At 46.5% G+C, this 21025-nt stretch overlaps 1 long non-coding RNA gene across 2 annotated transcripts in view; it reads left to right on the top strand.

The window, feature by feature from the left end:
- Window positions 1-21025, top strand: part of LOC131815537 (uncharacterized) — an 82894-nt gene that overhangs the window by 33839 nt on the left and 28030 nt on the right. The gene's annotated exons all lie outside the window — the stretch shown is intronic.

Genomic DNA, 21025 nt, shown 5'->3' on the forward strand with positions numbered 1-21025 from the left:
AACTGTTCTCCACCGCTGTGGACATTTTAAAATACAATACAAAGTTCTGAGTGAGTATCTGTGTACTTACGAGCTACCTGTGAACTGTGGACGGATTGACCCTGCCGTGCTGGTGTGGTTGCTTAGTTGCGCTTGGGTCCATAACCATTTTAAAAAATGGAAAATAGGGGCGCCTGGGTGGCTCAGTGGGTTAAGCCGCTGCCTTCGGCTCAGGTCATAATCTCGGGGTCCTGGGATCGAGTCCCGCATCGGGCTCTCTGCTCTGCAGGGAGCCTGCTTCCTCCTCTCTCTCTCTGTCTGCCTCTCTGCCTACTTGTGATCTCTCTCTGTCAAATAAATAAATAAAATCTTTAAAAAATAAAAAATAAAAAATGGAAAATAACTACCTCCTGGCCCCTTTTTTGGAAACGTGCAAACGGCGCCAGCTGCCTCGAAGGGAAGAGAATGTTTTACTCTATTTCCACAGCTGCCCTTTCAGTTTCCTAAAGTCAATTAGGGCGGAGCACAGGAACTGTAGGAGGACGAGGGGTGGTTTGAAGATAACCGCATCTCCCCAGGCTACCATCCTGGAGCAGAGTGAAGACCTCTCACCAGAGGGGGAAGAAAGTAGGACCTTAAAGAGATCCCCATACAGTTTACACAGAGTGGTTGAAGCTTAACGGTCTGTGGAAACCTCACCTTCCCACATTGCCTTGTGGGAAAATGATTGGGTGTTCAATTGTTCTCACTTGGGTACTTTCCCAGACTATGCGTGGTTCAGCTGGATAAAGCCTCTCCCTTCCACCCTACCCCTCCTCCTCCCGAAAATTTCCTGAACCGTAGGTGTGGCAGACTGGCTTTGTTCTGGATGAAGTAGGGCCAGAGCTATCAGGTAGATAAGGAAAGTACCTCTCCAGTCGTCCTGCCCGCTGATCAGGGCTATGTTTCTGGACTTCAGCGTGGAAATGAGAATTCCCACAATTTCAAAGGGAGTGTCTGCTCCTGTTTATTACTAGCTGAATAATTGCTTAGGTTCTTTTTTTTTTTTTTAATATTTTATTTATTTATTTGGCAGAGATCACAAATAGGCAGAGAGGCAGGCAGAGAGAGAGAGAGAGAGAAGCAGGCTCCCTACTGAGCAGAGAGCCCCATGCGGGGCTCGATCCCAGGACCCTGAGATCATGACCTGAGCTGAAGGCAGAGGCTTAACCCACTGAGCCACGCAGGCGCCCCTAATTACTTAGATTCTTGACCTCTTTGCATGCTCTGAATTTCCATGGCTCTAAGATATGAATTGAACTGAGGACTTTATGAGAAGCAGAGGAAATTATTATTATTATTTTTTTTTTGCAGAGTTTTCATTTTACTCCTAACCTAGTTTTCAACTGGAGATGTGGGTGGTGAGCATCTAGGCCCTTCCTAAGGCATTACACAATCTATGAGAGTTATACAGTGTGGATAGAAAAGTACCTATAACCCACTTTTTAAAAAAGTGTTTCATAATGTAGACCTGAAATTCTCCAGGGCATGGAGTTCCTGACACTTTCTTGATGGAAGAGAAGACTTCTTCAGTACAGATTGTTCCTGTAGTTCACAGGGTAGAGGAAGACAGGAGGCCAAGGGTGACAGATGAAGGTAGTCAGGGAATGCTTTGCCTTTGGGACTTATCGTCCAGTTATTGGTTCTAAGACTTGAACCCCAAACCTAGAAAAAAATGCCCATGTTCAGGGATTGTAATTGGTATAACTTTGATTTATCACAACAAGTTTTCATCAGAAATATTTTGTTAAAATGAAACCTACATTAAGGTTTTCACTTTCCCTTTGCTGCTAGAATTTTTACGGTAGATGTGTTGCATATTTTCATCATCCAATTCTGAGATCTTAACTAGAGGTGCCGTCACATCATTAGGCAGTTGGGAAAAGTTGTACAGAAGTTTATGCGTCATGGGGCACCTGGGTGGCTCCGTCAGTTAAACATCTGACTCTTAATTTCATTAAGTCATGTAATCTCCGGTCATGATCTCAGGGTCTTAGGATGGAGCCCCTCATGGTGCTTCATGCTCAGTGGTGAGTCTGCTTGAAATTCTCTCCGTCCACCTGCCTCTCCCTACCCCACCCACTCTCTTGCTCGCTCGCTCTCTAAACAATCCTTTTTAAAAATTGAGCTATTGTAGTCCCAGATTTCAAAGATCTTTTAAAGGTTTTATATATTTGAGCGAGAACTTGAGTGAGCACATGGGTGCACATGCGTGGAAGAAGGAGCAGAGGGAGAGGGAGAAGCAGCAGTCTTGGCTGAGCAGGGAGCCCATCGCAGGGCTTTGATCCCATCGGGGATCATGACCTGAGCCCAAGAAGGCAGACACTTAACCAACTGAGCCACCCAGGTGCCCCTCGAGGATCTTCTGTTTCACTAATTTATGCAACTAATACTTGAGTGCCTACAGTGCTAGGCACCATTCCAGATGCTGTGCACATGGCAAGATACAAATCCAAGTTCCCGCAGAGCTTGCGTTCTAATGTGACTAGACCCGCACAGAAATGGAACATTAGGGAGGAACAAGTGTGAATATGAAAATAGGACAGGGTGACAGTAAATGAGTGTTTTAAATTGGGTCACGAGGAAAGGCCACTCCAAGAAAGTGACATTGACTTGGGACCCAGATAGTGGAAGGAAGCCAGTAATGGAAGATCAAGGGAATTCATAATCTAGGAAGAGGGAGAAAATAGCACAGAAGCTCCAAAACTTGATAGGCTCAACAAACAGAAAGACAAGCAAGTATGGCTGGGGGCTTAGAGGGCAGGGGACCAGAACCTGATCATGTAAAGCCTTGAAGGCCAGATTTTATGCTAAAGGTAATGGAAAGACCTTGAAGGGTTTTAAGCAGAGGGATGACATTATCTGACTTGCATTTTAAAGCATTTCTCTGGCTACCATGTGGGGAGTGGATTATATAAAGTGGATCTAACAGGATCTCTGGTGAGAGATGATGCTGGCTTGGATGAGGATAAAGATGGAGAGAAACGGACAGTTTTGGGATATTCTGGAGGTAGAGAGAGTAGCTAGCCTTCAGTGGTGGATTTAATGGGGGGGGGGCGCGGAATGAGGGAGCCCCACATTCCTGGTTTGGGCTCCCGTGCAAGTTATTTGCCAGATAAGGGAAGTTGGGAGAAGAGTAGATCAGGCTAGGAAAACAGGAGTTTGCCTTGGGGCATGTTAATTTGGAAATTAAACATCCAAATTAGATGTGAAGTAGGCAGCTGGTTAAGAAGGAAGGTTTGGGCTGGAAATATAAATTTGGGAGTTATCAGCATAGAGAGTGGGACAGGAGCCAATGAAGTGGGTTGAAGAGAGGTAAGAAATGAAGACAGTGGCTGCAGACAACTTTTTTCTAAGACGCTGTGAGTGAGGAATACAGAAACAGTTGCAAGAGTATATGGGGTCAAGGATAGGTTTTCAAAAAAAATAGTTAATTTTTTTTTTTTAAGATAGGAGAGCTAAACTATGTTTCTAAGCTGATGGGAATGATGCAGGACAGAGGGAAAGTTATAGTCTGAAAGGCTCTTCAGGGATTACCTATTGGATCTCATCCAAACATACACCCAAAGAATGAAGACCATTTGGAGAACTTAAAAGCAGAGCTGCTTGGTGTGTATATACTGCCTTGGAGAGGCTTTGGGAGAGGAGTTGGACAGAGAGAGAAAATTAGTGTGGAGAAAAGGGGATTCGAAGGGGCAGGAGAATAGGGAATATGTGCGTGAGCCAGAAAATAAATTCATCGGTCCTGGGGTGGAGGCTAAGGAATGAACAACTTAGGTTCCTATCTTCTAGAGACAAATCTTTCCAGACCCTCATGAGCTCCATCATCCACCAAGTCTTTCTTGCCTGGAAGGGGCAGCAGTTAAGAATGGGTCCAGCAAACTCCGGGCTCTGCTTCTGGATGGAGGGGAGCAAGTTGTGGAACTGCTCTGTGCCTCAGTTTCCTCACCGGAATATGAGCTTAGACGTGCTCACGTCATGGGGTCCGGGGGTGGATTAACCGAGACCATCCTTGTAAAGCACAGAGTGCATTTAGCATCATTCAAGGCTGTTCAGGTCTTGAGACTTAAATAAGTTTTTTGAGGCCAGGGAACGTGTCTTATTTTAACTTTCTGTGACCTCTAAAATAAGTCCCAGCTGCAAGTGAATTTCTCCTGTTTGCCGCCTTCTCCCTTTCCTTCTCTTTCTCACTGCCGTGCGTCACCCTCCATCTCCTTATCATCTTCTGGCCCACCAAAGCCCGGCTCAGAACTCAGCTGCCCTTCACCTCTTGCTGCTTACTTTGCCTCCGCACTTACGTGTTTGGTCTGTAGAATGTTCTATTTGATGTCGGTTCATAGAAATCCGTGCGAGAGACCACTTTGGCTTCTTCCTGTCTTACCTCCAAAGCAAGAAAGATTTTTAAGTATGATCGCCTTGATTTAAAAAAAAAAAAGTTTATGCCAACCCTAAATTGACCCTTTGTTGCAGAGTTCACATGTAATTTCTCGACTTCATATAGTTGATTAACTCCACAAAGGTTGGCTTTCAGAAAGCTTTTCTACCCAAGAAAGCTGCTCAGCCCCACATCAATTTTTGTTTAAGATTTTGTTGATCTGAGGGGCGCCTCGGTGGCTCAGTGGGTTAAAGCCTCTGCTTTTGGCTCAGGTCATGAACCCAGGGTTCTGGGATCAAGCCCCACATTGGGCTCTCTGCTCAGCAGGGAGCCTGCTCCCCCCCCCCGCCCACCCTGCCCCATCTGCCTCTCTACCTACTTGTGATCTCTGTCAAATAAATAAAATCTTAAAAAAAAAAAAAAAAAGAGTTTATTTGAGAGAGAGTGTGAGCAAGAAAAAGCATGAACAGGAGGAGGGGGTCAGAGAAGGGGTAGACTCCCCACTGAGCAGGTAGCGCCATGGGACTTGTGGGACTCAATGGGGGGAGGGGGGCGTAGGGTGTCAGGACCTGAGACAGAGGCTTAACTGACTGAGCCATCTAGGTGCCCTCCCATGTCAATTTTTGACATTGTTATTCCAACGTGTGTGTGTGTGTGTGTGTGTGTGTTTATACGAGAAAGAGGGACCTTTCCCATTAAAATGTAAGGTCAAGGACAGAGACCCTGCCTGGTTCTTTTCTTTCTTCTTTTTTTTTTTTAATGAAATATTTCAGCCACAGGAAAAACTGGAGGTAAAAATAAATACACAAATGTATATCCGCCATCTAGTTTAAAATATTACTTGCAGGGGCACCTGGGTGGCTCAGTGGGTTAAGCCGCTGCCTTCAGCTCAGGTCATGATCTCAGGGTCCTGGGATCGAGTCCCAAGTCGGGCTCTCTGCTCAGCAGGGAACCTGCTTCCTCCTCTCTCTCTCTGCCTGCCTCTCTGCCTACTTGTGATCTCTCTCTGTCAAATAAATAAATAAAATCTTTAAAAAAAAAAATTACTTGCACAGTTGTAGCTGTGTTCTCTCCCACCCATAAACAATCTCTATGTCTCTCAGGTTCATCATCCTGTGCAGATCTTTATCCTTTGGCTGCATATTTATGTGTCCCTCTCAAGTTCTCCTTTCCTAGGGTTTCTGATACAAACACACTGTAGGTTCTCAAAGTTTGTTGAATGAATGATGCTTCCTTGAGGATGGGAACTGGGTCCTGTCTTTCCTTTTCTGTTACTTTCCCCAAAATCTTTTCTCCCCTACTGGGCCATTTGGAAGGTAAAAAAAGGTGCTTAGTTGTTGTTGGCCTATATAAAATCTGTGACATAAATTATAGCTGTCCCACAAATTCTCATGGTGTCTGCCCCTACCAGGAACAGAATGTAATATTACAGAGTTGGTTGTAATCTGGTATAGAAGGAGAGGATTTTACTGGGACCCCTGCAAGTTGCCTTTTGTGGATCCTTGGTACCCTGTCTGCCTTTCTGGGCACTGGCTCTTTTTCCACAAGAGAATATGGCCTATTGAGACTCCACTGATGAGAGGCACTTGCATGATACTTGGTAGAGAAGAAAGGAGAAGCCATTGTTTTCTGGGGGTATCATGGGCAGCCGCAGGAGGAATGGCTGATGTGGGATTTTTGCCTCCAGGAATCTGCTCTACAGGCAGCTGAGATCAATGGCAGTGGCTTCCTTGTGGAAGGAAGAAGCTGCACCTCCAGCTTCTCTGAAAGGTTCCTAACCTCCATCCCTCCTGCAACTTAGAGTTGGGAAAGCCTCTGATTCCCTGTGTTAAACCCCTTCCTCTTGAAGTACATACAGCAGGGACTATTTTTCTGGACTGTACCATGATGGATAAAAGAACCTAGTCCACAAGCTTCATTGGAAACCCTAGGACAGTAGAACTTAATGTAGAGGTTCTCAAAGCTCCTGATGACAGTTGTGATGGGATCTTGGGAGGTGAGAAGTCCAGGATTGGGAGCTTTTCAAGTTGTCACTCAAACCTGGGATTATACAATCTGAGGAAACAGGGTTTATGGTGAAATGAACACAATGTTGAATCTATAAAACTGTGTAGAATCTACTGCAGCAAAGGAAGTGAGATACCAACAATTATTTTTTTTTAAGATTTTTATTTATTTATTTGACAGAGATCACAAGTAGGCAGAGAGGCAGGCAGAGAGAGAGGAGGAAGCAGGCTCCCCGCCAAGCAGAGAGCCCAATGCAGGGCTCAATCCCAGGACCCTGGGATCATGACCTAAGCCGAAGGCAGAGGTTTTAACCCACTGAGCCACCCAGGTGACCCCCAACAATTATTTTAGTGTAGTGTTGCACAGATTTAACTACAGAATGTATCTGAAGAACAGAAGAAACCAATAACCAGGCAGAGCTTTGGTGGCTAAGGGACAGAATGGGGAGGAGTCACTTTCCACTGCATATGCTCTCGTACCTTCTGAATGTCATACCGTGTGCGTGTTAGTCACTCTGAAAATACATATATGTATATATACACATATACATATATGTATTTATATATGTGATGTTAAGATTTTATTTATTTATTTGAGTGAGAAAGTGTATGAGAAAGAACAGGGGCAGAGGGAGAAGCAGACTTCCTGCTGAGTAGGGAGCTTGACACACGGCGCTTGATCCCAGGACCCCGGGATCATGACCTGAACCAAAGACAGATGCTTAATTGGCTGAGCCACCCAGGTGCTCCAGTACATTTATATTTAATAGCAACAGTTGGATACTGGTTTTTGATACTGATTTTGCAATCAACAGATTTTTAAAAATTATAGACTCTGATAATGTAAAATGTTGACCATGAAATGAAGAAACAAGAACTTGAACCCACTGCTTATAGGAGTTTGGAGAACTACTTGGAGAGGTTGTCAATTTGTAACGCCTAGTAAAGTTAAAAATATATAAACCCCATGATCAGTAATTTCCCTCCTATCTATATACTCTGGACAAACCCTCCTATCAGGAGAAAGGTACAAAGATATTCATTACAGTATTGTTTTGTAGTAGGAAAACTGGATTCCTAAAAATGTCCATTAACAGAATAAATAGATTTTAAAAATGAGATACTGGGCAACACTTGAAATGAGTAACGGGGCTCTGTAAATATCAACATGGCTTGTTCTCAACAATGTATATGGGGGAAAGAAAGGATCTGCTGAGTGATCTAGTATGGCAGCCTTTAGGTAAATTCTAAAATACACATACTAATAGTAAAGTATATATATATATATATTTTAAGATTTTATTTATTTATTTTTCAGAGAAAGAGAGTGAGCACAGGCAGACAGAGTGGCAGGCAGAGTCAGAGGAAGAAGCAGGCTCTCTGCGGAGCAAGGAGCCCGATGTGGGACTCGATCCCAGGACGCTGGGATCATGACCTGAGCCGAAGGCAGCTGCTTAACCCACTGAGCCACCCAGGCGTCCCATAAAGTATATATATTTTAAAGGGTTAGAAGGTTTCATACCTGATTCATAAGAGCAGTGGCCTCTATGAAGAAAAAAGAGGGATTGGGATGGAAAACCAAAGACATTTCATCTTCTGCTTCGTTAAGGTTTATTTATGAGAGGGGCGCCTGGGTGGCTCAGTGGGTTAAAGCCTCTGCCTTCGGCTCAGGTCATGATCTCAGGGTCCTGGGATCGAGCCCCACATCGGGCTCTCTGCTCAGCAGGGAGCCTGCTTCCCCCTCTCTCTGCCTGCCTCTCTGTATACTTGTGATGTCTCTCTCTCTCTGTTAAATAAAGAAATAAAAATCTTTAAAATAAAGAAAAAGACTTATTTATGAGAGAGAGGTCGCACGAGAGCAAGGTCGGGTGGGGGGAGCACAGGGGAGGACAAGCAGACCTCGTGCTGAGCACAGAGCCCCACTTTGGGGCTCAATCCCAGGACCCTGAGATCATGACCGGAACTGAAACCAAGAGTCAGCTGCTTAACTGACTGAGCCACCTGGGTGTCCCTATTACTCTATTTTTTTTTTTTTTTTAATCTGAAGTAAAATAATTTTTCTTTCATTCTAGTAGCACATAGTTTTATATCATCTTACTTTTCTATGGTACTTTTCAAAATAATGCATATTCTATACTCCCACTCACTCCCCAACCCACTGCCATTTGGATTGTGTCTTACATCAGTCAAGATCCTAGCAGGAAACAAAGGGCACAAATAGAGTAATTTGAGGAGGGTTTAATATAGGGACTGTTTACAGAGATGCTGACAGGATACTGAAGCCAAAAGAATAGTGTGGCACCCCAAGGGCTGGTAACAGCAGGGAAGCTGTCATTATCCTAGGCCTGCAGGGGAAGGGGAGGGAGGCTTTCTGGGAGCACAGGCTGAGAGCGTACTGCAGGGACAGGACCACCCTTCAATCGTGGTGGCCTTCAGGAGGAATGCAGGCCGGCCATGTTGACCTACGTCAAGGGAGCCAGATGAGATCCATACCTCGACCCTTCTCTCCTTTCTCCCTCTGATTTCCTGTTACTATTCCCCACTGGCCAAGCCAGAAGCCCAGAAAATCCGCTGATGCTGCCCATACAGGTCAAACTCCCAGGGCTGAGAGCAGGGACAAAGCGAGGGTATTGGCAGGTCCCAGACATCGCACAAAGGTTGCCCATGCCTCCTAACTGTCAAATCCAGGAGATGCTTAAGCTTTTAAACCTAGCTCCTTGGTTACATTTTATAATTTTCTCCTCCCTTTTAGTGCCTCTTCTAGTTTTTCAACTAACTCCGATGGCTCCTGGCTAGTCTTGTTCGCTGGAAACTGTTTCTCCCTGTCTCAAGAGCTAAAATTCTCCAGGTTTCCATTTCTGACCCTCCTCTCCCATTCCTTCACTCCCAGGTACTCAGTTCCCCCCTGTGCTCACTCTCTTTCTCTGAAGACTTAAAAAAATCTTTATTTGTAGCTGAGACCTCTCAATCCCAAACCTGCTGATGGCGTGTGACTCTCACTGGCATCTCTGAAGGTCGACATGACCAAGCCACACGCAGCCCCTTTCCCTGTCGACCTCTTCCTCCATGGAGTTCCCGCCAACCGAATGAGCCTGCTTCTGCCACCTTTCCCATCCCATCCAGTTCTCTTTCCGAGCTGGGCTGATAATAAGATCAGAACCAGAAGAATATCAGATCTGAGTGGCTTCTCAGCTGCACAGAGCAGTGTATATGTGTATGTGGACCCCATCTGAAACCAGTTAATCCCCAAACCTGGTATGATGGACTTAGAAAGGAAAAATACATCTCTGGAGTCTCTATTCTCAATACTACACTACTTTGGACACCAGATGTGTGGGGTTTTCATACATCAAGCAATTCTGTAATACCTGCTGCATGTCCTATGGCTTAATTCTGACACCGGAGAAAATGTCAGGTTTATAGGACCGCCTCCCCCCACCCCCCACCACAATTTCAGATGTCAGTTGCAAGTCCGGACTGTCCCCTGTGCTTCTGACAGATCAATTACAAATCTAAACTTCCCAGACTCCCCTCTTCAGGTTTGATTCATTGGGGAGGGCGGCTCGCGGAACCCGGGAAACCAGCTTGCTTACTACATGACTGGTTTATTACAAAGAACATTCAAGGACACAAATGAGAACAGCCAAATGAAATGATACATGGGACAAGGTCTGGAAGGGTCCTGAGCACGAGAGCTTCTGTCCCAGGGGAGTTTGGAGTTTCCCTTTCCAGCACACGGATGCATGCTTATTTGCTAACCCAGGAGCTCTCCGAAGCCCATCCTTTTGGATTTTTATGGAGGGTTCACTACATAGACATGGTTGTGTTAAATCACCAATGGCCAGTGATTTAATCAGTCTCTAGCCCCTCTCCCCTACCCAGAGATAGTGTGGGGGGTGGAAATGGGAGGCTGAAAGTGCCAGCCCACTCATCTTGGTTGGTTCCCCTGGCAACCAGCCCCCATCCTTAGGGGCTTTCCAAAAGTCACCTCATTAACATAAACTCAGTGTGGTTGAAAGGGGCTTGTTATGAATAACAAAAGACACTCACTTTAGGCTCTGAAGCTATTTCAGGATCTGAGGAAAAACTAAATATTGTAACAAAAGGTACCCCTTTACAAAAGGGCTCTTTGCAAGGGTTTTAGGAGCCTTGTACCAGGAACAGTGGGCCAAATATATATTTTTTTTATAAATCACAACATCCCAGGACCCAAAGGTGCCCCCAGCCCAATTCCTACATTGAAGCTTTACATGGGAATGGGACTATATTTGGAGATAAGGCCTTTAAGGAGGTAATTAAAGTTAAACGAGGTCACAAGAGAGGGGCCCTAATCTGATAGGACTGGTATTCTTTAAAGAAATAGACACCAGCTCCTGTTTTCTCTGCCAGTGTTCGCACAGGGAAAAGGCCATGTGAGGACATAGCAAGAAGGTGGCCATTTGCAAACCATGGAGAAAGGCCGTGTCAGACGCCAACCCTGACAGTACCTTGATCTTGGACTCCTAGCCTCCAGGACTGTGAGAATATACATTTGTTGTTTAAGCCACGCAGTCTGCAGTATTTTGTTGCAGCAGCCCAAGCAGACTAACACACCTGGGAGAGTCCAGACTGGTCTTTCTCGTCAAGACCCTGGGCGATTCTAATGCACGGCCAGGCTGGAGAAGCGCTGAGCTAGACGGGAAAGCAGATGCCTGTAGAAAGACCGGCAGTCAAGGTGACAAAGCCGGGAAGCAGAAACAGCCCAGAGGAAGGAGAGCCAGCGGGAGGATGCCTTCAGCACCCCTTGGCAGTTTCAGCTGAGACTCCCAGTACCATAGTCACGAATGCCATCAGAGTAGGCTGGCCATGTCCTTAGGGGTGACCAGCTCCTAGCAATGACGCCTCCTAGATAGTGTCCACCTGTCCCTCCTCTCCTTCCGCACTATCCCTGTTCTCCTGTACTCTAGTGGAGGGGTTGGCAAACTGCCACCCACTGGTCCAATCTGGCCCACCTCCTGTTTCTATAAAGTCCTCTTGGAGCATGGTCACACTGGCAGATTACTGTCTACAGCTGCTTTTGTAGGACAACAGCAGAGTTGAATGTTTGCAACAAGGTGACCTGGCCAAGGGGCCAAACTATTCACCATCTGGCCCTTTTCCAGAAAAGGTTTGCTGACCCCCCCCACCTCACCCACCCAGTAGTCAGCTACACGAATGGTGGTCAGGCCAGAGAGGAGTCATTTTATATTAGTGCCTGACTGGTCTGTGCCAGGCTCAGTGGTTAAGAAGTAGGGAAATGACCGTGGGTAAGAGCTCAGGTGAGAAAGAGCTCACTTGAGATGGCGGTGCAGGTTACAAACACATAGAGAAACAGACTCGAAGAAAGACTGTGTGGGCCCCTGGGCTCGGCTTTGGCTCAGCGTGGCCTAGAACTTGGAGCAGCTCTCCTTGGAGCCCATGCCATGTGGGCCCCAGGAAAGCTCTTTGCTCCCTCCTGGCAATGTGTCCTTAAGGTTGGAAAGACTAAAGACGAGGTGTCAGTGCCACAAAAATGTGGGTTGTGCCACTGCTGATACCGGAGAGGGATACTTCTTTGGCGGGTAGGGAACCTGTGAGCAGTGGAAGGGCTCAGGTAAGAGAAAAGGCAAGTAAATTGTCAAAATTTCTTTCTGCACGAAGGCAATAAATTGTTGCAAAACAAAGGATGGTTTTGGGGCGCCTGGGTGGCTCAGTGGGTTAAGCCACTGCCTTCGGCTCAGGTCATGATCTCAGGGTCCTGGGATCGAGGCCCGCATCCGGCTCTCTGCTTGGCAGGGAGCCTGCTTCCCTCTCTCTCTCTGCCTGCCTCTCCGTCCACTTGTGATTTCTCTCTGTCAAATAAATAAATAAAATCTTTAAAAAAAAAAAACAACAACAAAGGATGGTTTTCCAGTGGGGCTGAAGTTCCTTTTCCTTGCTTCTCGTTGGATTCTTTTAATTCCTAGTTCTAAAGGTACTTATGAAATAATATGATATTAACTGTATTAAACAGTTCCTGTTTGTGCCTGTGTAGGTCTAGAAATAGCACATGAAGAATGATACCAACTCTCCATCGTCCTCTGGTAGACATTGCATGCTAGAATTGCAATCCTTTTATCTGTATATATTTACTAAGATTTCATTCTTATGAAATGAAAATATAGCTTTGGATAGTTTTAATTTATTAATTATATTTATAGCCTTTTAAGCTCTAGTCTTTAATAATTTAGAAGAACAGCATATATAATTGTGATTTGCTTATTTTTACTTCAATTTGCTTTTTTTTTTTCCCCAAGATTTTATTTTTAAGTAATCTCTGCTCCCAAGATCAGGAGTCGCACACCCCCCTGACTGAGCCAGCCAGGTGCCCCTATTTCAATTTACTTTTGATGAAAATAACCCAAAGTTTGTACTTTCAATACAATTAATTTTATTTTTAATCCTTTAGATTATGAGCAACCTAACACACATTGTGTAAAAATCAGATTATAGTGACATAATTAGTGGTTAAGCTGAAACAAAGACAAGAAAAATAAATCTGGTAAAATATACGCTAGTTCTTAAATTGTGTGCCATTTTCATGACTCATCTAAATATGACTGGTCTATTAGTGGAACACTCATTCATAATAATTGTCTTTACTATTTTGCCAACTTTTAATCCCCTCAGAATCCTAGCTTTACATGTATTTTTCACCACATATGAAGGAATACTTGTCAGGGTAAGAATATAAAGACATATTCTTTAACTGTGTTAGCTTGTCATTAGCAATGTAGTGTCTGATGTTTAAATATTTGAACAAATAGAATATGGGACTTTATTTATATTCTTGCCCCAGGGCTCGCAGGCCAAGGCAGACCCAGCCTCCAGCTCCTCAAGGGGCCCACAGTCTAGTGGGAGACACCGCTGGGCAGATGTAGTTATTGTTGTGACACACAACTGGAGTGTTAGAAAAACCTGTAGAGGGGATGAGGTGTGGTCAGGGAGGACTTCCTGGAGGAAGTTATCACTAGGCTAAGAGCTGAAGGCTAAGTAGGTGTTAGCAAATAAAGGGAGGGAAGGAGTGGATGTAGCAAAAGGACAGAGGAGGGGAACGTTCCGGCCAAAGGAATGGTACATAGCAGGGACAGCAAAGCTCTTCTATACAGAACCACATAGTAAATATTTGAGGCTTTGTGAGCCGTGGAGTCTGTTGCCTCTGCGCCGCTGTTGAGTGTTATACGTTCCATGTTGTATTGTGGACAACACAAACGATCGGGTGGGGATGTGTGCCAGAAGCACTCTATTTACCAAACAGGCACCAGGCCCGTGGAACCTTGTTCGCTGACTCCGTGGGACAAGGCCTGGCATTGGGAGAAAGCAGGGTTGAGGGATACAGTGGATCCCGTACGGCAGCTGCAGAGGGGAGGTGGTGAGGAGGCAGGGGAGGTGGTGAGGAGGCGGCAGGAGCCTGGATGCAGAGACTGGAGAGACAGCTGTTGGCAACGTCCTGAACTCCCTGAGCAAAAGGAACCAAGTGAGCGGTTTGGAAGGGTATTCTGTGAGGGGTGGTAGGGAGGAAGAGGGGAGGAGAAGGTCAAGGTTGACTCCCAGACTTCCAGCAGACAGTGGGCAGATGGTGCTGGGGGAGGTGGGAGACCTGCGGGAAGCCGGGGGGGGGGGGGGGGATTGGGCATGGGCGTAGGATCCGCTCCCCAGAAGGCTCTGTTCAGTGCCTGCCTTGCACGCTTGGTTATACATAGGCAAGGTTTTTTGGTCAGATGTGGCTGGCGGTTTCTGTGAAAGTACAGTCTGTAAATCCTGAGAAAGTCAGAGGGAAACGGAACATGCAGAGCTAGATGTCTTTGTAAGGACAATTTTGGGGAATAAAAACTATTGGCAGGTTTTCTCTAGGATCTGGGAACTGGGGGCTTTCGTTACTGGGGTTCCCTTTTATTCACAGCACAGGTAACAGCACAAGGACCCCGTCGGGACTGGTTCTAGCAGGCACCTTGGTCAGGAAACACTGCCTCATCCAGGCGGGCGGGAAATCTGGTCAACCCCCTGGATTGGCACCTCAGTCCTCAGGAGTCCCAAGATACAGGATTTGCTGTGGCGGGTGGTGATGTTTCTATGCACCCCACCACCACCACCACCAATGGCATGGGGGCCTCTGTCAAATGACGGGGCGCGCTAGAGAGAGGTGGATGAGCTGGGCGGGCTTGGGGAGCGCTGCTTAACACACCGCCTCGCTGGGCTGGGTCGGCGCTAAGTGCTGTTGGCGTGTCAAGCGGGAACAAGGGTCCTGTTTGCATTGCTGAAAACGATTTAGATCCTCTGAATGAGAACTGATGGGCTTGTGGCGGTTGTCATCAATCAGAAGTGCACTCCGTGGAGCAACTGGCCTTAGGACGGCTGTAGCTGGGGCTGTTTGAGGAGTGGTGGCCCCAGCGACAGGGCGGGAAGCAGGTGCCATGTGGTGCCTCTGAGGGCTCTGACTGGAGTGTCCCAGGCCTCTGTCTTCTAACCCTGATGAGGGCCTCCCTGTACCTCCTGCCCCCTTCTAATCCTTAGCCACCAGACTGCCTGGGTGACCTTTTTAACATGTAAATTGGATCTTGACACTCCTGTTTAAAAGCCTTTAATGGTTTCCCATTGCATTTAGGAGAAACTCCAAACTCCTCCCGGACAGCCTACAAGCCTGCCCAACAGCCTGCAAGCCTGCTCACCACGCCCAGGTCTCCCGCGCCAGCCTCTCTCCCTGAGAATAACTCCAGCCCGACCATGCTTGCTTTCTCTTGTTCCTCCCTATACCCCAGGCTCCTTCCTCCTTTAGGTTCTGCCGTATTCCCTTATTCTAGAAAGCTCTTTGTGCTCCCCACCCCACCAGGGCTAGCTCCTTCTTATAGATCAGCTGTCCACTTCAAAACCATCACCTCACAGCAACTTTTCCTGATCACCCAGGCTAGGGTGGGTCTCCCTCTCTCGTTCAGGCACAGCACCAAGGTCTTTTTTTTTTTTTTTTTTTTAGCCTAAAATTTGACATAACTTACAGTCCTACGATTGTGCATGTGCTTGTTCATTATCTGTCCCCCCTGCCCATCAACTCTTTGGAGGCAGCGACCATAATTAATTTGTTCACCACTCTGTTCCCAGAGACTAGCACAGTGCCTGGCCCGTGTATGCCCCTTGATACTTACTGCATCAATGAACAAGTGAGTAAATAAAAAAACATTCAACTAATCCATCCGTGGCTATGTCCATCCGTCAGGGTGTATGGCCATGCATATACGTGTATAACTTCCAGTTACCTATTGCTGGGTTATATACACCATCGAATTGAATGGCTTAATAATAACATTATTATCCCATGATCTCCTGTTGGGTGTTCCGTGCTCTCAGCTGAGCGGTTTTTCTTGGGACAGTTCATGTGGTTGCCGTCGAGTGGCAGCTGGAGTTCTCTGAAGTGAGAGTTGATGTTGGCCGTCAATGGGGGAATACAGCTGGGCTGCCCGCTAGAATCCCTGCTCGTGGACTCTCCATGCAGCTTGAGTTCACCATGGACTGGTGGCTGAGTTGGGGGGGGGGGGGGGAGTTGTCCCAGAGGAGTATCTCCCTTTGCCCAGGCAGAAGCTGCAAGTCTGCTTATGACCTAGACTGAGAAGTCCCACAGTGTCATTTAAGCCCTGTTCTGAGAGTCACAACTCACAAGGAAGGAAATTTCTCAAGGGCGCTAGGACTAGGGCTCAGCGGTATGGCTTGCCCGAGGCCGTCTTTGCAGATGGACCGTCTCCATGTCTTCTGTCCTGATGATGTGTTTCTCTTGGGCTCCAGCTCAGACCTCCTGTAATCCGAGTCCTGGGTTGCAGTGACACTTGTTGGTTACAGTTGGAGCATCTCTTCCCCGAAGTTTTCAGAGGGCTCAGAGGAGTCCTTCAGTTTCAAGTTACTCCAGCAAACTGGTCTGCATGTTGGAGGCTAACCGGCTGCGGGAGGAGCAGCCGCCTCTCTGGGCTTCTCGGGGTGGTGGGAAGAGAAGCCAGGGCTGTTGGTCACCATCCAGGAATCTTGGTGCTCGCTGTGTGTTGCCAAGTGTGGTGCGCTGACCCCGGTCAGTGCTCTGAGCACTGAAATCACGGCTTGGAGAGCCAAGTCTGAGGATATGGGATCGTTTCAAGGGTCGGAGATGCCAGCCCTGTCTCAGTTTTGCCTTAGAGCTAGTATTTTTATCCAAATGTGAAAAGCTCTCCTTCTCCAGCTCTCTTGCACTCCCACACCGTGCCCCCCTTTCCAGATGTCCTTCCAACTGCTATTTTTGATTCTGGCCTCAAGGCAAATGTTTCACTGTAGCAAAATTACTGTAAGATTCCTTCCTGGGCTCCCACAGATTATGGGACAATTCCCTAGAGAACCCCAGAAGCCTACCCCTTCAGAAATGGCCAAAGGCCATCCCAAAGAGCAAATCTGGGGACACCGAACTATCCTGAAAGGTTATCAGAGGGATAGGTCAAACAGTAGGATCGTTTTTAATGGCATCAGCTGAATCTAGATACATTTTCTTCCTCTTTTGCATATCAGGTCAGTTTCAAAGCACCAAACGTAATTGAGGGGCAGAAAAATAGTCCTACAAAGTTTGCTGATGGGCCCTTAAACGTACAGACCTGGGATATAAAAAGAACTCCAGTGGGCAGTATATATAAACAAGGAGAAGATCTTATCCAAAAACCACCTGTAAAACTGTAGAGGAAGCAGCATCCTTGAAAAACAATGAGTCATAAAACTTTTTTTTCTCTTCCTCTGATGGACAGAGCGTACAAAAAAGGACGAGCATGAATACTGATGATGGGTTTTTCCATTTTCCTGCCATTTCAGCATGTCTGGGGAAGGCCTAAAGATGGTCCGTGTCAGGTTTCAGAAGTAAGGCTGTCTGATTCATCATGAAAAGAAATCCTCCGATTACACACTTCCGGCAGTGTATGTGTTGTCTTGAAGCAGTGCTCCTGCTTGCTAATTTCTTATTCCTTTTATGCTTCCGCTACTGAAATACACACTTCACTGCAGATTCATTAGTTCGGTATGAAAGCAAGTTCAGATGGACACCTTCATTAGATTCATTTTAAATTAATAAGAACAGGTTTACTGTATAAGAGATTTTTAAAAAGCATAGAAAATCCTTAAGAAAAAGAGGCCAAGGGGCACCTGGGTGGCTCAGTGGGTTAAAGCCTCAGTGGGTTATGGCTTGGGTCATGATCCCGGGGTCCTGGGATTAAGCCCCACATTGAGCTCTCTGCTCAGCAGGGAGCCTGCTTCCCCCCTCTCTCTCTGCCTGCCTCTCTTCCTACTTGTGATCTCTCTCTGTCAAATAAATAAATTAAATCTTAAAAAAAAAAAAAAAAGAAAAAGAGGCCAAGTCAGAATGTAATATGTAATTTACATGTTATAAAAATTAATGAGAGGGCATCCGGGTGGCTCAGTGGGTTAAGCGTCTGCCTTTGACTCCATTCATGATCCTGGGGTCCTGGGATGGAGCCCTGCATCGGGCTCCCTGCTGGGGGGGCGGTGTGCCTGCTTCTCTCTCTGCCCCCCTCCCAACTCACACTTGTGCATGCAAGCTTGCTCTCTCTCAAATCTTTTTTTTTTTTTTTTTTTTTTTAATTGATGAGAGCCAAGTGTTTTCTGCAGAACTTTTCCTGGGGACAAATAGAAAAGTGTTCTTAGAAGGACAAATGTTTAGGTGCTGAGTAGATTTGGCCTCAGTTCCTCATTCTTCCCTCTCTCCTGTCCTTTGCCATGTGACCCTGCAGATTTCCTACCCCCCACCAAGGGGGGAAGAATAGATTTTTCTGCCCTTTGACTCTGAGTTTGACCATTTGATTTACATCTGCCAAAGGACGCTCACATTCAGGATGCAGACAGAGGCTCAGAAATGCCCTTGCTCAGTTGGACATGGTACTACCTCTGCCACTGCCAAGAAGAGAATGTGCCCAGGCTGGCTGACTGGCCCCAGGCTGTGAGGAAAGACCCCTGCTAGGCTCTGCCTGTAAGAGCCCCCAACTGACTGTGTCTGCATGAGCAAGTCCAGTCTGGATCAGCCAGCCCCAACCAATTCCTGGATGCATGAACTGTAATAACAAGGGATTATTATTATGGTGGATCACTACTGTTATTAACAATAACTAACCAATAGGTATTATAGGGTCATATCGGCTCTCCGTGGTTCCATAACCTCAGAATAGCCCTAACTCCTAAGGGTTAATAACCAAGTGAATCTACAGAGACATAGCGAATATTTGCATAATGGGCCCACCATTCCTGTCCAAATTGACAGAAAGCCTTCACTCATCTAAGGAAAGATTCCAAGCCTTTACCAGAAAGCTCAATCTTGACTTGGGTGTGGTGTGCCCCCCCTCCACCGCTCAAGTTGACTGTGAGATAAAGGTTCAAGTACAAATAATTCATTTAAGTGATAGAAGTATGGGAGGGAGTGATGCAAGGAAGAGGTGCCAGACCACAAACGATGTGTTTCCAGATCAGCTGCTACTGTGAACAACTGGAACTTAGTCCCATGGGGCACGTTCTGAGAGCCCGTGTAGAACATACCTCAGAGGAACATCATCTGAAAGATGAGATGAGGAGATGGGGTATTTCTTCAGCTCCTGCCAGGCAGGCACTGGCTAAGGGCTGCAGTAAGAGAAATGATACCAGCACTTCCAGCCAGCCACGCTAGCACAGCCAGGAGGCCCACGGTTGGGCAAGAAGTGGAGGTGGTGGAAGCCGGAAGTCTGGTGGTCTCCTGTTAGAAGTGGTAGGTAAAGGGATAAACGTGGGGCACTGACCGCATCTGCTACTCCTTCCTTCTGGTTTTCCCTTTACTTGGGGAGCATGAAACCCCTGGTGGAGTAGGTGCTTAGCAGGCCACGCATGTGCAGATCAGAGCAGTAGGATACGTCCTGTGCTGACCAGAGCAACGTGTTTCCCCATGCCAGTTCTTCCTGCTCCTGCCCAATTCTCCAGGTGCTTCTCCAGTCCTGTCACCTGTCATTTTCTAAGGTGTCCATTCCACTGGAGTGAAATGGTAGCAACACCCGTGATTGGCTCTTACCACAACTGCCTACAAGTCAACCATTCAGGTCTGTCTGATACAAGGAGCAGGGAGATTGATGCTGTCCATGAAATTGAAAAAACACCCTTTAATTTTTTTTTAATTTAAAATCAATTTAATTAACACACACTTTATTATTAGTTTCAGAGGTGGAGTTTAGGGATTTGTCAGTTGCACAGAACGCCCAGTGCTCTTTCCATCCGGTGCCCTGGAATGCCCGTCACCCAGTTACCCCGACCCCCAACCCGCCTCCCCTCCAGCAATCTTCAGTTTGTTTCCTGTAGTTAAGAATCTCTTGTGGTTTGTCTCCATCCCTGACTTCACCTTATTTTATTTTTCCTTCTGTTCCCCTATATTCATCTGTTTTGTTTGTAACACTCTCTAATTTTACAATGTCCACAAACACTGTCTGGCCTCTCTCTGAAAGGCCCAGCCAGTGCGGTAAGTACAATCACACCTGATTCCACCCAGTAGCTGTGGGTTTGAAAAGGCTTATATGTTGATCAGTGTTCCTCAGACCTTTTCATCAAAGTTCTGTTAATCAACAGAAATAAAGTAAACCATGTCCCCCGCCCCTGCGGGCGGCCCACAGTGGGTTTATTTGAATATACACGTGTTTGACTACAGAATATGGATATGTCGTGGACATGAGGTTTTTGTCTTCTAGCATCCTGTCCTTGGGAGAAATCCCAGTCCCCTGCTGCACCAAGGCTGTGGAGTCAGCATTCTTGACCATGGCATTGATCCCTGTTCACAGGCTGCTGACCCAGGTAGGGCTCACCTTCGTAGTCCATTGGCACGTATCTCCATCAAGGTCCAACAGCAACCTCTTTCTTTAATAGGTGTATGGATAGAAGTGCCTTTTTTTTTTTCCTTTCTTAAAAAATTTATTTTTAAGTAATCTGTACCCAACATGGGGCTTGAACTCACAACCCCCAGATCAACAGTCACATGCTCTACCACTGAGCCAGGCAGGAACCCCAGAGAAGTTCTTTTTCCTTTTCTGGGTGGCTCAGCAAGGTATATAAGGATGTGGAGTTGCCAGCAAACAAATGCAACTTGGAGAAAGCCTACACACGAAGAAAGCCAAGCAGGGCAGAAAGAGAGAAAGCTAGAGCTCTGGCAATGTAACTGGAGCGCCGTATCCAGCCGTACCTGAAGCTTCATAGACCTTGGGGTTAAGTGCACCGCTCCAACAAAGGGCAGGGTGGGTTTGCTTATTAGGCTAGTTCGTTTGCAACTAGAAGATTCCTAAATTGTATAGTAAAATAGACATCCCAGAAAAAGTGCCTGGTCTCTCCTGTGGGTTCATATTTGCCCCAGTATGTTGTCATGTATCCCCTAGGAATGTATGAGACCTTGCATCTTTATTTCAGACATGCTAGACTGTACCTCTGCCTCTTCTTCAAATCCATATCGATTCTGAACACTTTGGCTCTAGACTGTCCCCAGCTCGTCCCCAGCCTGAGCCTTCTCCAAAGATCTGAAGCTCTTTGCTGTGTCCTATCCCAACTACCTCTCCAGCCCCGCCCCCCAGCCCCTGCTAAC

Source organism: Mustela lutreola, chromosome 15 (genome assembly GCF_030435805.1).
Source record: "Mustela lutreola isolate mMusLut2 chromosome 15, mMusLut2.pri, whole genome shotgun sequence".
Lineage (NCBI taxonomy): Eukaryota > Metazoa > Chordata > Mammalia > Carnivora > Mustelidae > Mustela > Mustela lutreola.